We start from the raw sequence: 13,030 nt of genomic DNA on the forward strand, positions 1-13,030 counted from the left end.
GGCGCTCGAGCGCTGATTGGGCAGCGCTGCCGGCCCGCGGTATAAAGGGCCGGCGGGGGGGGTGGGGCCGGTTGTGTGTGTGAGGGCTGAGGGCGCGGCCCCGCTGCTGCCCGGGCTGCGGAGGGGAGAGCGCCTTGGCCGCTGGGTTTGTGGGCCGGGAGAGCCGGGGGGCGTTTAGGGGCGCGTTGTGCTGGGCAGCGGGGGCCGGGTAAACCCCTTCCCTGCCGGGTGACCCTGGGGGAGCCGTGGCAGGACTGCGGGGCTGGTGCTCTCTGGGTGGATCGAGTTTTGCTTTGGAATTCCAAACCCTTTCCCTGTGCCGGGTTACGAGGCCAAGACTGCTTTAGCTTGTTTTTTTTTGGTGCTGCATTAATGCTTTTTGCTGGTTCTGTGTCAATTTGCAGCCTGGTTCCTGGTTTCCCCTGGTGCTGGGGAGTGGAGGCGAGTTGTGCTTCCTGCCGGGAGAGAGAAGGGCCTTGGGAAGCTGCTCCATGAGCCACAGCTGTGCCGAGCCCGGGAGTCTGTCCAGGTAAGAGCAGGGCTTATACTGCCCGTGAGGAGCTGGGTTCTGCTGCTGAAACATGCCCATGCCTTGAAATGCAAGGACAGGCAGAAGCTGGGAGGGACCCTGAGCACGTTTGAAAAGCCCTTGACTGTGGGCGAAGTGTCCAGGAGAAAGGATTCCTTTTTTTGCAGGGAGGCAGTTTGTGAGGACAGGGGGGTTGCTGTGCTCTCTAGCCAAACTACTCCCCTTGGGATGTGCAGGGTGAGGAAATGTTGGCCACGTGTGGGCAGGAGCAAAGGTGTGTGGGTGGCTGTGTGTGACAGCCGTGTGTGTGCTGGAAGGGGGTTCTGGTGCCATTGGAGCTGCCAGGAAGCCAAAAGGGGCCCAGTTGTCTGAACAAGGTGAAAGCTGTGTTGGCCTCTGTTGACACCTGCACCAAAGGAGATGCAAATTTTCCCCCTCTTGGTTGCAGGCTTCACAAAGGTCCCAGGAAAGGAAGTTTTAGATTCCAACTCCCCTTTCTGCTAAAGGTTTCCTTGCTCTCTCAGCAGGATGTGGAGTGCCACCATGTCCCCGAGGTCACCCTTTCTGCTGTTGGGAGAGCATGAGGTGGATGGAGAGGATCCCCAGGCATCTGCAGGCAAAAGGGACTGGCACAACTGCGATTTTCTCCAGCTCTCTTAAGATGGACTTTCAGGGTACCATGGGTAATGTGCCAGCTCTCCTGCTGGAGTTTTTGTCTTCTGCTATATTTGAACATCAAGAGTAAAACTACAGTCAGGTGTGTTCTGGAGTATGTTACACTCGTGCAAAGCTCCTTCCCTCTGTTTATTTTCTGTTCTGGAAAGCACAGTCTGGGGTTCCTGGGCACTTCCTCTTAAATGATTCCATGAAAATAATTTTGTACTGAAAGGAGAAAGGAGCTGTCTGTTTGGGATCAGATATCACTGATAAAAGCTTGATGTTTTTTCACTCAGTAAGCTTTTAAAATATCTGATAGTGTGTAGGAATGCCTGGCTTCTAAACCTCACCAGCTGAATCTTAGAGGCTTCTTTAAAGAGCTGAGTTCAGGCAGCAGAATTGGCCCTGCAGGAGGGACTCTGTGCCTGCTCTCCCGTGGCTCCAAGGGATCTCTGGCCCTTCACGCCGGCACCGAGATTTTCTCGGGAAGGGCCTCAGATCCCCGGACCAGTCTGGGACACAGGCAAGATCCCCCTGCATTTATAAATGAGGCCTTCTTTTGGCTTCCTACCCGTACCCATTGGTGGGTTCCAAAGAAGGGCTCTTGAAATGCCTTTTGGGCTGTCCATTGAAGCCTTGGGACCAATTTGGGCCCCCTGGAGGGACAGTGCTGTTGGTGCCCCCCGGGTTGGGGCACCCCGAGGACTCCAGCGCGCACCGAAAGGATTATTCGGGGAGATCCTCGGGGTGCCCGGCCCTGGGGAGTTCAAAGCAAGGTCCCTGCACTGGATTCAGGCATTGCTGAGAGTATCCCAGGTGTAGCTGTCCATGCTAGACATGGAGCTCTCTATGGACTGTAATTGGGTTCTAAAAGTGGTGCTCCAAGTGCAAAGGAAGTGTGGGATTGGGATTAAGAAATGAGCAGTGATGGTCCAATTGGCTGTTTTCTCTTGAATGTAATGGTAAGAGCTGCAGGAGTGCAAGGTGTGTGTTCCAGTCCCCAGCATTTGGTTTGCACATGTCCTGGTCAGACCCAGGTCCAACTTCCTCAGTCCTTAACCCAATCGAGGGAGAATTAAGGACTGGCAGTGTTAAGGTGACTGGTGTGACAGGGGTTAAACTGGGAAAACATTGGGGAATTCCTCAGTTTGTCTCTTTGCCAAACTCAACCAAACCTGTGCTAGGAAGAGATTGAGTGGAAAAGTTGAGGCAGAAATGAAATTAAAAACTGGGGATGTTGAAACTGTAATTGCTGGAACTAAATGTGTCAAAGCAGCAGCTCTTGTTGTGCAGGGAATAACTCCTGTCAGCAGCAAGGTCCTGACTGAAGTGGCAGCTGCAGTTGTTCCTGTGGTGTGGGCCAGTGGAGTTCCAGGAGAGTGGAAGAGGGCAGAACCTGTAGGTATTACCCCTGATGTGGGATCTATATGGGTAAGGCAAAGCCAGTATCCTTTAAAATCCGAATGGCAGCTTGGATTGGTTGCAGTAACAGCTCAATTGGCTCATCCTGGTTTGCTTGTAGGATGTGAATGCAAGAACCTGCCAAGGAACCAATGGCCAAGATGATTGATGAGTGCAGGACCTGAGAGAACCACCTTGAATGACAATCTCCAGGAGTTTGCAGTATTGGATTTAAAAGATGGCCTTTGGTGCATCTCCTTGAGCAAGGAAAGCCAAGAAACCTTTGCTTTTGAAGGAGAAAATCTGGAAAGGGGAAAGGAAGAGGAGAAGCCACCTGACTTCTCCCTTAGCCCCAGACAGCCCCTGAACTGCCTTCCTGGGAATGGTAGGACGGGGTGGACTCTGGATTGCTCCCTCTGGATGTGTGGTAAGACTGTTATACCAGCTTTTAAGAATAGCCTGTAAGCATTTGCTGCCTTGGCTAGATGGTGCAAGGGCAGCCTTTAAGCAGCTAAAGCATTCCCTGAGGAGAGCTCTGGGTCTGCCAGATCTCTCAGAACTGTTGGAAGCATCTTTGCTGGGGAGGGCAAACAAAGGACAAGGTGTGCAGTGACCCCCCAACAAGGGACTTTGAGTTAATGGCATCCCTGCAAGTGAACTTTGTGGGCTGTTCCCCCTGTAGGGCAGGTGATAGTCCCAGCTAGAGTGATGGGAAAAATGGTTAAAAGAGAGCCCCAAAAGCTGGAAATCCTCCTGGAGGCTCTTGGCAAAGAGAGTTTGCTGAGTTGCCCCTGCAAGAAGGATAGTGACAGCTTTTGAGTGCTGGTAGATCCTTTTAATAGATAGCCTTGAGTGTGTCCTTGTTGCACCAGTAGGCCTTGTCCAAGTCCCCATATTCTAGGAGATATACCTATTGAAGTTTAAAATGATCTCCATAATCCTTTGTTGGCTTGAGGCTCTCCCCTGAGGAACTCCAGGAACTCCTGGTGCCGCCTGGGCCGATGGATTGGACGCCCCAGCCCCTCCGTTCCTGCCCAGCCCCTGGGTCCGTGTCAAGGGGTGGCACTGCCAGCCCCTGCAGGTGAAGTGGGAAGGGCCTTTCCAGGTCTTGTGGGTCACATCTATAGCAGCCAAAGTTGCAGGAAAAGGACCTGGGGTCTATTATTGCTGAGTTAGGAAAGCTCCTTTTGGTTGGTGAGCAGAACAAAGTGGATCCTTCAGAGTTCCCATCCGTGTTTGTGTCTCAGCCTGTGTTATGATTCAGGGCTGTAGCTGTTGTTGTCACTGAGGAGTCAAACTCTGCTTTAAATAATGAGACACTGGCCTAATGGCCAAGTGTCAAGAAAAAAGTGGGAATGATACCTGAGTGTTGAGATGTAACAAGAGCTAATCCTTTTTGCAGTGGGATGTAGCCTGGAAACTGCACAGAGCTGAGCCCAGGGATTTAAAGGGACCAACCAAGGGAGGTGAAGAAAGAAGGAAGAAGGGAAGTGAAGCAGCAGCCAAGCAGCACCAAGTGCCTGTGTAAGCAGGTGAGTTGTCTTGAGGTTCCTAAGGCAGGCACTGAGGACTTTGAGGGCTCCAGACAGAGCAGACCTGGGAAGGCCCTCGGTGAAGCCCCTTGGAAACCTTCTAAGGGTAGGTGTGTATGGTAATGAGTGTTGGAAAATGTCCTGAACGTGGAACAGGAATGCAGGGAAGGAAAATGAACCCTCATGTAATGCTGACCCCTCCCATCAGCTGCAGTGGAGATAGCTGTGTGTGCCCTTTGGGAGCTGATTGCCAGGGCACTCGGTGGGCTGGGATCATGGCAGGGTGTTGTAAGCAAGGAATGCCTGGCTTCTAAACCTCACCAGCTGAATCTTAGAGGCTTCTTTGAAGAGCTGTTTTCAGGCAGCAGAATTGGCCCTGCAGGAGGGACTCTGTGCCTGCTCTCCCGTGGCTCCAAGGGATCTCTGGCCCTTCACGCCGGCACCGAGATTTTCTCGGGAAGGGCCTCAGATCCCCGGACCAGTCTGGGACACAGGCAAGATCCCCCTGCATTTATAAATGAGGCCTTCTTGTGGCTTCCTCCCTGTACCCGTTGGTGGGTTCCAAAGAAGGGCTCTTGAAATGCCTTTTGGGCTGTCCATTGAAGCCTTGGGACCAAATTGGGCCCCCTGGAGGGACAGTGCTGTTGGTGCCCCCCGGGTTGGGGCACCCCGAGGACTCCAGCGCGCACCGAAAGGATTATTCGGGGAGATCCTCGGGGTGCCCGGCCCTGGGGAGTTCAAAGCAAGGTCCCTGCAATGGATTCAGGCATTGCTGAGAGTATCCCAGGTGTAGCTGTCCATGCTAGACATGGAGCTCTCTACTGGACTGTAATTGGGTTCTAAAAGTGGTGCTCCAAGTGCAAAGGAAGTGTGGGATTGGGGTTAAGAAACGAGCAGTGATGGTCCAATTGGCTGTTTTCTCTTGAATGTAATGGTAAGAGCTGCAGGAGTGCAAGGTGTGTGTTCCAGTCCCCAGCATTTGGTTTGCACATGTCCTGCTCAGACCCAGGTCCAACTTCCTCAGTCCTTAACCCAAGAGAAGGAGAATTAAGGACTGGCAGTGTTAAGGTGACTGGTGTGACAGGGGTTAAACTGGGAAAACATTGGGCAAGTCCTCAGTTTCCCTATTTGCCAAACTCACCCAAACCAGGGCTAGGAAGAGATTGAGTGGAAAAGTTGAGGCAGAAATGAAATTAAAAACTGAGGGTGTTGAAACTGTAATTGCTGGAACTAAATGTGTCAAAGCAGCAGCTCTTGTTGTGCAGGGAATAACTCCTGTCAGCAGCAAGGTCCCGACTGAAGTGGCAGCTGCAATTGTTCCTGTGGTGTGGGCCAGTGGAGTTCCAGGAGAGTGGAAGAGGGCAGAACCTGTAGGTATTACCCCTGATGTGGGATCTATATGGGTAAGGCAAAGCCAGTATCCTTTAAAATCAGAATGGCAGCTTGGATTGGTTGCAGTAACAGCTCAATTGGCTCATCCTGGTTTGCTTGTAGGACGTGAATGCAAGAACCTGCCAAGGAACCAATGGCCAAGATGATTGATGAGTGCAGGACCTGAGAGAACCCCCTTGAATGACAACCTTAGGTTTAAAAGATGGCCGTTGCCTTTGAAGGAGAAAATCTGGAAAGCAGGAAGGAAGAAGAGAAGCCACCTGACTCCTCCCTGAGCCCCAGACAGCCCATGAACTGCCTTCCTGGGAATGGTAGGACAGGGTGGACTCTGGATTGCTCCCTCTGGATGTGTGCTAAGACTGTTATACCAGGTTTTAAGAACAGCCTGTAAGCATTTGCTGCCTTGGCTAGATGGTGCAAGGGCAGCCTTTAAGCAGCTAAAGCATTCCCTGAGGAGAGCTCTGGGTCTGCCAGATCTCTCAGAACTGTTGGAAGCATCTTTGCTGGGGAGGGCAAACAAAGGACAAGGTGTGCAGTGACCCCCCTGACAAGGGACTTTGAGTTAATGGCATCCCTGCCAGTGAACTTTGTGGGCTGTTCCCCCTGTAGGGCAGGTGATAGTCCCAGCTACAGTGATGGGAAAAATGGTTAAAAGAGAGCCCCAAAAGCTGGAAATCCTCCTGGAGGCTCTTGGCAAAGAGAGTTTCCTGAGTTGCCCCTGCAAGAAGGATAGTGACAGCTTTTGAGTGCTGGTAGATGCTTTTAATAGATAGCCTTGAGGGTGTCCTTGTTGCACCAGTAGGCCTTGTCCAAGTCCCCATATTCCAGGAGATATACCTATTGAAGTTTAAAATGATCTCCATAATCCTTTGTTGGCTTGAGGCTCTCCCCTGAGGAACTCCAGGAACTCCTGGTGCCGCCTGGGCCGATGGATTGGACGCCCCAGCCCCTCCGTTCCTGCCCAGCCCCTGGGTCCGTGTCGAGTGGTGGCACTGCCAGCCCTGCAGGTGAAGTGGGAAGGGCCTTTCCAGGTCTTGTGGGTCACATCTATAGCAGCCAAAGTTGCAGAAAAAGGACCTGGGGTCTATTATTCCTGAGTTCGGAAAGCTCCTTTTGGTTGGTGAGCAGAACAAAGTGGATCCTTCAGAGTTCCCATCCGTGTTTGTGTCTCAGCCTGTGTTATGATTCAGGGCTGTAGCTGTTGTTGTCACTGAGGAGTCAAACTCTGCTTTAAATAATGAGACACTGGCCTAATGGCCAAGTGTCAGGAAAAAAGTGGGAATGATACCTGAGTGTTGAGATGTAACAAGAGGTAATCCTTTTTGCAGTGGGATGTAGCCTGGAAACTGCACAGAGCTGAGCCAAGGGATTTAAAGGGACCAACCAAGGGAGGTGAAGAAAGAAGGAAGAAGGGAAGTGAGGCAGCAGCCAAGCAGCACCAAGTGCTTGTGTAAGCAGGTGAGTTGTCTTGAGGTTCCTAAGGCAGGCACTGAGGACTTTGAGGGCTCCAGACAGAGCAGACCTGGGAAGGCCCTCGGTGAAGCCCCTTGGAAACCTTCTAAGGGTAGGTGTGTATGGTAATGAGTGTTGGAAAATGTCCTGAACGTGGAACAGGAATGCAGGGAAGGAAAATGAACCCTCATGTAATGCTGACCCCTCCCATCAGCTGCAGTGGAGATAGCTGTGTGTGCCCTTTGGGAGCTGATTGCCAGGGCACTCGGTGGGCTGGGATCATGGCAGGGTGTTGTAAGCAAGGAATGCCTGGCTTCTAAACCTCACCAGCTGAATCTTAGAGGCTTCTTTGAAGAGCTGTTTTCAGGCAGCAGAATTGGCCCTGCAGGAGGGACTCTGTGCCTGCTCTCCCGTGGCTCCAAGGGATCTCTGGCCCTTCACGCCGGCACCGAGATTTTCTCGGGAAGGGCCTCAGATCCCCGGACCAGTCTGGGACACAGGCAAGATCCCCCTGCATTTAGAAATGAGGCCTTGTTGTGGCTTCCTACCCGTACCCGTTGGTGGGTTCCAAAGAAGGGCTCTTGAAATGCCTTTTGGGCTGTCCATTGAAGCCTTGGGACCAAATTGGGCCCCCCTGGAGGGACAGTGCTGTTGGTGCCCCCCGGGTTGGGGCACCCCGAGGACTCCAGCGCGCACCGAAAGGATTATTCGGGGAGATCCTCGGGGTGCCCGGCCCTGGGGAGTTCAAAGCAAGGTCCCTGCACTGGATTCAGGCATTGCTGAGAGTATCCCAGGTGTAGCTGTCCATGCTAGACATGGAGCTCTCTACTGGACTGTAATTGGGTTCTAAAAGTGGTGCTCCAAGTGCAAAGGAAGTGTGGGATTGGGATTAAGAAACGAGCAGTGATGGTCCAATTGGCTGTTTTCTCTTGAATGCAATGGTAAGAGCTGCAGGAGTGCAAGGTGTGTGTTCCAGTCCCCAGCATTTGGTTTGCACATGTCCTGGTCAGACACAGGTCCAACTTCCTCAGTCTTTAACCCAATAGAGGGAGAATTAAGGGCTGGCAGTGTTAAGGTGACTGTTGTGACAGGGGTTAAATTGGGAAGAACAAACTGGGGAATTCCTCAGTTTCCCTATTTGCCAAACTCACCCAAACCAGGGCTAGGAAGAGATTGAGTAGAAAAGTTGAGGCAGAAATGAAATTGAAAACTGGGGCTATTGAAACTGTAATTGCTGGAACTCAATGTGTCAAAGCAGCAGCTCTTGTTGTGCAGGGAATAACTCCTGTCAGCAGCAAGGTCCCGACTGAAGTGGCAGCTGCAATTGTTCCTGTGGTGTGGGCCAGTGGACTTCTAGGAGAGTGGAAGAGGGCAGAACCTGTAGGTATTACCCCTGATGTGGGATCTATATGGGTAAGGCAAAGCCAGTATCCTTTAAAATCAGAATGCCAGCTTGGATTGGTTGCAGTAACAGCTAAATTGGCTCATCCTGGTTTGCTTGTAGGATGTGAATGCAAGAACCTGCCAAGGAACCAATGGCCAAGATGATTGATGAGTGCAGGACCTGAGAGAACCACCTTGAATGACAACCTTAGGTTTAAAAGATGGCCGTTGCTTTTGAAGGAGAAAATCTGGAAAGGGGAAGGGAAGAGGAGAAGCCACCTGACTCCTCCCTGAGCCCCAGACAGCCCTGAACTGCCTTCCTGGGAATGGTAGGACGGGGTGGACTCTGGATTGCTCCCTCTGGATGTGTGGTAAGACTGTTATACCAGCTTTTAAGAAGAGCCTGTAAGCATTTGCTGCCTTGGCTAGATGGTGCAAGGGCAGCCTTTAAGCAGCTAAAGCATTCCCTGAGGAGAGCTCTGGGTCTGCCAGATCTCTCAGAACTGTTGGAAGCATCTTTGCTGGGGAGGGCAAACAAAGGACAAGGTGTGCAGTGACCCCCCTGACAAGGGACTTTGAGTTAATGGCATCCCTGCAAGTGAACTTTGTGGGCTGTTCCCCCTGTAGGGCAGGTGATAGTCCCAGCTAGAGTGATGGGAAAAATGGTTAAAAGAGAGCCCCAAAAGCTGGAAATCCTCCTGGAGGCTCTTGGCAAAGAGAGTTTCCTGAGTTGCCCCTGCAAGAAGGATAGTGACAGCTTTTGAGTGCTGGTAGATGCTTTTAATAGATAGCCTTGAGTGTGTCCTTGTTGCACCAGTAGGCCTTGTCAAAGTCCCCATATTCCAGGAGATATGCATATTGAAGTTGAAAATGATGTCCATAATCCTTTGTTGGCTTGAGGCTCTCCCCTGAGGAACTGCAGGAACTCCTGGTGCCGCCTGGGCCGATGGATTGGACGCCCCAGCCCCTCCGTTCCTGCCCAGCCCCTGGGTCCGTGTCGAGTGGTGGCACTGCCAGCCCTGCAGGTGAAGTGGGAAGGGCCTTTCCAGGTCTTGTGGGTCACATCTATAGCAGCCAAAGTTGCAGGAAAAGGACCTGGGGTCTATTATTCCTGAGTTCAGAAAGCTCCTTTTGGTTGGTGAGCAGAACAAAGTGGATCCTTCAGAGTTCCCATCCGTGTTTGTGTCTCAGCCTGTGTTATGATTCAGGGCTGTAGCTGTTGTTGTCACTGAGGAGTCAAACTCTGCTTTAAATAATGAGACACTGACCTAATGGCCTAGTGTCAGGAAAAAAGTGGGAATGATACCTGAGTGTTGAGATGTAACAAGAGCTAATCCTTTTTGCAGTGGGATGTAGCCTGGAAACTGCACAGAGCTGAGCCAAGGGATTTAAAGGGACTAACCAAGGGAGGTGAAGAAAGAAGGAAGAAGGGAAGTGAGGCGGCAGCCAAGCAGCACCAAGTGCCTGTGTCAGCAGGTGAGTTGTCTTGAGGTTCCTAAGGCAGGCACTGAGGACTTTGAGGGCTCCAGACAGAGCAGACCTGGGAAGGCCCTCGGTGAAGCCCCTTGGAAACCTTCTAAGGGTAGGTGTGTATGGTAATGAGTGTTGGAAAATGCCCTGAATGTGGAACAGGAAAGTAGAGAACAAAAATGAATCCTCCTGTAATGCTGCCATATCAGCTGCAGTGGAGATAGCTGTGTGTGCCCTTTGGGAGCTGATTGCCAGGACACCTGGTGGGCTGGAATGATTCAAGAGCATAGGAATAAAAGGTTGCCTGACTTCTGAACCTCACCAGCTGAATCTTAGAGGCTTCTCTGAAGAGCTGAGTTCAGGCAGCAGAATTGGCCCTGCAGGAGGGACTCTGTGCCTGCTCTCCCGTGGCTCCAAGGGATCTCTGGCCCTTCACGCCGGCACCGAGATTTTCTTGGGAAGGGCCTCAGATCCCCGGACCAGTCTGGGACACAGGCAAGATCCCTCTGCATTTTGGGACCAAATTGGGCCCCCCTGGAGGGACAGTGCTGTTGGTGCCCCCCGGGTTGGGGCACCCCGAGGACTCCAGCGCGCACCGAAAGGATTATTCGGGGAGATCCTCGGGGTGCCCCAACCTGGGGAGTTCAAAGCAAGGTCCCTGCACTGGATTCAGGCATTGCTGAGAGTATCCCAGGTGTAGCTGTCCATGCTAGACATGGAGCTCTCTACTGGACTGTAATTGGGTTCTAAAAGTGGTGCTCCAAGTGCAAAGGAAGTGTGGGATTGGGATTAAGAATCGAGCAGTGATGGTCCAATTGGCTGTTTTCTCTTGAATGCAATGGTAAGAGCTGCAGGAGTGCAAGGTGTGTGTTCCAGTCCCCAGCATTTGGTTTGCACATGTCCTGCTCAGACCCAGGTCCAACTTCCTCAGTCTTTAACCCAATAGAGGGAGAATTAAGGGCTGGCAGTGTTAAGGTGACTGGTGTGACAGGGGTTAAATTGGGAAGAACAAACTGGGGAATTCCTCAGTTTCCCTATTTGCCAAACTCACCCAAACCAGGGCTAGGAAGAGATTGAGTAGAAAAGTTGAGGCAGAAATGAAATTGAAAACTGGGGCTATTGAAACTGTAATTGCTGGAACTAAATGTGTCAAAGCAGCAGCTCTTGTTGTGCAGGGAATAACTCCTGTCAGCAGCAAGGTCCTGACTGAAGTGGCAGCTGCAGTTGTTCCTGTGGTGTGGGCCAGTGGAACTGCAGGAGAGTGGAAGAGGGCAGAACCTGTAGGTATTACCCCTGATGTGGGATCTATATGGGTAAGGCAAAGCCAGTATCCTTTAAAATCAGAATGCCAGCTTGGATTGGTTGCAGTAACAGCTAAATTGGCTCATCCTGGTTTGCTTGTAGGACGTGAATGCAAGAACCTGCCAAGGAACCAATGGCCAAGATGATTGATGAGTGCAGGACCTGAGAGAACCACCTTGAATGACAATCTCCAGGAGTTTGCAGTACTGGATTTAAAAGATGGCCTTTGGTGCATCTCCTTGAGCAAGGAAAGCCAAGAAACCTTTGCTTTTGAAGGAGAAAATCTGGAAAGGGGAAAGGAAGAGGAGAAGCCACCTGACTTCTCCCTTAGCCCCAGACAGCCCCTGAACTGCCTTCCTGGGAATGGTAGGACGGGGTGGACTCTGGATTGCTCCCTCTGGATGTGTGGTAAGACTGTTATACCAGCTTTTAAGAAGAGCCTGTAAGCATTTGCTGCCTTGGCTAGATGGTGCAAGGGCAGCCTTTAAGCAGCTGAAGCATTCCCTGAGGAGAGCTCTGGGTCTGCCAGATCTCTCAGAACTGTTGGAAGCATCTTTGCTGGGGAGGGCAAACAAAGGACAAGGTGTGCAGTGACCCCCCCAACAAGGGACTTTGAGTTAATGGCATCCCTGCAAGTGAACTTTGTGGGCTGTTCCCCCTGTAGGGCAGGTGATAGTCCCAGCTAGAGTGATGGGAAAAATGGTTAAAAGAGAGCCCCAAAAGCTGGAAATCCTCCTGGAGGCTCTTGGCAAAGAGAGTTTGCTGAGTTGCCCCTGCAAGAAGGATAGTGGCAGCTTTTGAGTGCTGGTAGATCCTTTTAATAGATAGCCTTGAGTGTGTCCTTGTTGCACCAGTAGGCCTTGTCCAAGTCCCCATATTCCAGGGGATATACCTATTGAAGTTTAAAATGATCTCCATAATCCTTTGTTGGCTTGAGGCTCTCCCCTGAGGAACTCCAGGAACTCCTGGTGCCGCCTGGGCCGATGGATTGGACGCCCCAGCCCCTCCGTTCCTGCCCAGCCCCTGGGTCCGTGTCGAGTGGTGGCACTGCCAGCCCTGCAGGTGAAGTGGGAAGGGCCTTTCCAGGTCTTGTGGGTCACATCTATATCAGCCAAAGTTGCAGGAAAAGGACCTGGGGTCTATTATTCCTGAGTTCGGAAAGCTCCTTTTGGTTGGTGAGCAGAACAAAGTGGATCCTTCAGAGTTCCCATCCGTGTTTGTGTCTCAGCCTGTGTTATGATTCAGGGCTGTAGCTGTTGTTGTCACTGAGGAGTCAAACTCTGCTTTAAATAATGAGACACTGACCTAATGGCCAAGTGTCAGGAAAAAAGTGGGAATGATACCTGAGTGTTGAGATGTAACAAGAGCTAATCCTTTTTGCAGTGGGATGTAGCCTGGAAACTGCACAGAGCTGAGCCCAGGGATTTAAAGGGACCAACCAAGGGAGGTGAAGAAAGAAGGAAGAAGGGAAGTGAGGCAGCAGCCAAGCAGCACCAAGTTGCTGTGTCAGCAGGTGAGTTGTTTTGAGGTTCCTAAGGCAGGCACTGAGGACTTTGAGGGCTCCAGACAGAGCAGACCTGCGAAGGCCCTCGGTGAAGCCCCTTGGAAACCTTCTAAGGGTAGGTGTGTATGGTAGTGAGTGTTGGAAAATGCCCTGACTGTGGAACAGGAATGTAGAGAAGAAAAATGAATCCTCCTGTAATGCAGCCATATCAGCTGCAGTTGGGATACTGGTGGCCCTTTGGGAGCTGATTGCCAGGGCACCTGGTGGGCTGGAATGATTCAAGAGCATAGGAATAAAAGGTTGCCTGGCTTCTAAACCTCTCCAACTGAGTCTTAGATGCTTCTTTGAAGAGCTGTTTTCAGGCAGCAGAATTGGCCCTGCAGGAGGGACTCTGTGCCTGCTCTCCCG

General features: G+C 51.7%; 1 long non-coding RNA gene across 3 annotated transcripts; it reads left to right on the forward strand.

Annotated features, from left to right (window-relative positions):
• Nucleotides 1–224: 224 nt before the first annotated feature.
• LOC114002442 lies at nucleotides 225–5,959 on the forward strand. Of its 3 annotated transcripts, none has more exons than XR_005562557.1 (3): nucleotides 225–529; nucleotides 1,054–1,286; nucleotides 5,614–5,959. It is a non-coding gene; the product is annotated as an uncharacterized LOC114002442 (long non-coding RNA). The 3 variants fall into 3 exon arrangements; XR_005562556.1 differs by lacking the exon at nucleotides 5,614–5,959 and adding an exon at nucleotides 2,480–2,499; XR_005562555.1 differs by lacking the exon at nucleotides 5,614–5,959 and having other exon boundaries at nucleotides 407–529; nucleotides 1,057–1,281.
• The last annotated feature ends 7,071 nt before the right edge of the window (nucleotides 5,960–13,030 follow it).

This window comes from Pipra filicauda, unplaced genomic scaffold (genome assembly GCF_003945595.2).
Source record: "Pipra filicauda isolate LSUMZ 115617 unplaced genomic scaffold, ASM394559v2 scaffold1451_size13028_pilon, whole genome shotgun sequence".
Classification (NCBI taxonomy): Eukaryota; Metazoa; Chordata; class Aves; order Passeriformes; family Pipridae; genus Pipra; species Pipra filicauda.